We start from the raw sequence: 3,016 nt of genomic DNA on the forward strand, positions 1-3,016 counted from the left end.
CCGCCCGCCGCCGCCGCCGCCGCCGCCGCGCCGCCCCGGATCCATTTTATGGCGCGGCGCTCCTGCCTGACATTGCGAGGCCGCGCTCCCGGCGGGGGTGGGGTCGTAAATCTCGCTCCCGGCAAGGAAGTTCCCCGCGAGTGGCCCGCGGCCGGGCTCTAACGCTACGCCGCTGGGGGGAAGGAAACGCTGCGCCCCTGCTCCCCGCCCCCAAGTTCTTTTCTCTTCCCGACGAGGCTTGCAGGTCTGCCTTGAAACGCAATGTAAAACGGATTGAGTCACAAGTCCACAAACACGCTGGGTCCTCCCCCCGCCCTTTGTTCTCCCAGACCTGCCCTGCAAACCTTTTCTGGAATTGTCTTTCCCACCCGGGGCGCCGGGGGGCCTCCCTCCGAGAGCAGCTGGAGGACCCGCGAGCCTTTGCCCCCGGCCCCAGCCCGCCCGCCCGCCCGCCCCACCGGAACCCCACTGTATGGGGCGCTAAGCCGTCCAGGGGTGCGCAGGTGAGCCCCCTCACCCAGATGCCCGGCAGGGAAACTGAGGATTCGCTGCGCCGCACCCGCGAGTGCGGACGGCGCTGGCCGGAGAGGAGGTGTGGCGGCAGCTGGCCTTGGCGGTTCCCGGCCGGGCTCGGCGCCCTCGCCAGGTCCTGCGCGCTTCTCCCCGTGCCGGGCACCGAGGGGCTCTCCAGGGCACCCACGCGCACACCGCCCCTCCGCGGCCCCCGCCCTGCCGCCCGCGCAGCGCCCACCCGGGAGCGCAGGAAGCCGGCACAGGCCAGGCTCCACACGTGGCTGCTCCGGGGTGTCATTTTTCATTTCCCGGGAGGACATGTCTTCTGGTGTGCCGGTAGGTCTATTTTGTTGTGACCTTTAATTAACACCCGGCGAGACGCCTCTCGCAGGACCAGCCCGGCGCAGGGGTCACGTGAGGTGTAATGGCATCTCCGCGCCCTAGAGACCCGACCGGGGTGGGCGAGGACGAAGAGGACGATTAGGGCTGAGGGTCGTCAGCTTCCCTCCGAGAGAAGGATGAGGAAGGAAGTGGCAGGGAGACAGTGATTGTGGTGCTGGAGCCCTGGGGAATTTTCCCTGCCTGTGCTACCCGCCGCGGCGGGCTCTCCGTCGCCCCCCGCTCCCCCATCTCCCCCCCCACCCCGCAGCCCCGGAGTGGGAATCCGTCACAGCCACCAAAGCGAGGGAACAAGGTCAAGAATGAAGATGTTGAGCACAGTGTGGAAGTTTCCATTACATTTCTACTTCCGATTTGAAAGCAATCATGTTGAGAGAGGACCTCAGGGGCACAGGTACGCCTCCAGGCAGAACGCGCCAGCTCGGGTCTCTGTGCACCGCGTCGGCGCCGCGGAAGGAATTGTCGCCATTAGGGGAAGCGGCTGCTCCAGCTGAATGGAAGAGCCGGGGAGGCGCGGGTACGGAAGGTGAGATGTCGAGGGGGAACACTTGGGGAGCTCTGCAATCCACCTTGGAGACTGATGAACCCGGAGCGATCTGATTTGCATCCCGAACTATTGCCGGCTCCCATGGCGCCTTTAATGGACTCGGAGCGCCCTCTGTTGGTGGAAGTTTATAACTGGAAGCCCCGCAAGAGGGCTTTACAAATTGATCATTTTAAGTGTACATATCTACGGATTTTTATAAATGTATATTTGCTTTTAGGCAAAACACTCAGCCAATTGAGATATAGATTTCCATCACTCCAGAAAGTTCTCTCCTGCCATTCCCAGGCAGGCCTCACCCCTCCTAAACAGCCACTATTGATTTCTACAAATCAGTTTTGAGAATTTGCATTCTGGGGACACCCCAGATCCAGTCCTATACCGGGCCGGTGAGTGTATGGGAGAACTTCCGGCTACCCTGCTCCAGCGCCGGCGGGACCTGCTTGTCCAATCCCAGGCGCAGCATGGGTGAGACCCTCTTCCACCCCACTGGGACCCCAACACCACCACTTCACATCACCCCACCCCTCTCGCCCAGTGAGAATTTATGCCACGTTCTCAGCCCTAAGCCCTAGCCCAGGCAGGGTAAGTGTGTGGGAGAGCTTCCTCTCCCTCTTACTCCACTTTGTCCCCTCCAGACTCAGCTCAGGCCTGGCATACAGGCCTGGGGTGAAACCCTGCAGCTGCAATCCCTACAGAGAGAGTAGGGGACAGAACCACCCAGCTACTCCAGGAGCAGAATATCTTGCCAGAGGGGCACAACAGGATCACTCCCAAGGGCGGCAGCAGGAAAGAGCTGAGCACAGCAGCCAGACCCAAGCCAGGCACAGCTGGCTAAATCCAAACTTTGTAGATCTGCACCTGAATTTAGTAGGTGCTAAGGTTATAAATTCACCAAAGCTCTACAACAAAGATCAGAAGACAGTGCTACACAAAATGCCAATGAGAAGGAACAAAATGCAATCTCAGATCCCAAACCCACCCATAACAAATGCAGAGGACAGTAACACAGAACAAATTGGGAACCACACAGATGAAATCAATGAATCAACGTCTTCTGAAATAAAGAAACAGCTGTAGAAAGGTATAGAGGAACTCAGATTGGAAATGAAAAAAGAAATCCCTGAATTAATAGCATCTGCAGTAAAGAATCAAATGCAGAAACATATGGAGGGAACCCAGTGCCCATCCAGAACAAGTGCAGAGGACACTAGCTTGGCTCAAATGTATGAATGAAAAGCGTCGATATTAAATAAGCAACAGCAGAAAATCATAGAGGAATTCAGAGTGGGATTCTTTTCTACTAGCTCAGCTCAAATGTATGAATTAATAGTGTCGGTAGTAAATAAGCAACCGCAGAAATTTATAGAGGAACTCAGAGCAGAATTCTTTTCTGAAATAAAAAAAAGAATTCTCTGAACTCATAGCATCTGAAGTAAAGAATCAACTACAGAAACATAGGGAGGAAGCCCAATCTTAAGAAAACACTGCAGTAAAAGAATTTATAACTGCTTCTAAAGAAGACATTGATAAAAAAATACAGAAGATTAGAAAAATGAT

At 56.0% G+C, this 3,016-nt stretch overlaps 1 protein-coding gene across 2 annotated transcripts in view; it reads right to left on the reverse strand.

Annotated features, from left to right (window-relative positions):
- The window catches only part of Kif26b (kinesin family member 26B), a 512,864-nt gene that overhangs the window by 474,592 nt on the left and 35,256 nt on the right, over positions 1-3,016 (reverse strand). The gene's annotated exons all lie outside the window — the stretch shown is intronic.

This window comes from Octodon degus, unplaced genomic scaffold (genome assembly GCF_000260255.1).
Source record: "Octodon degus isolate 3935 unplaced genomic scaffold, OctDeg1.0 scaffold00017, whole genome shotgun sequence".
Classification (NCBI taxonomy): Eukaryota; Metazoa; Chordata; class Mammalia; order Rodentia; family Octodontidae; genus Octodon; species Octodon degus.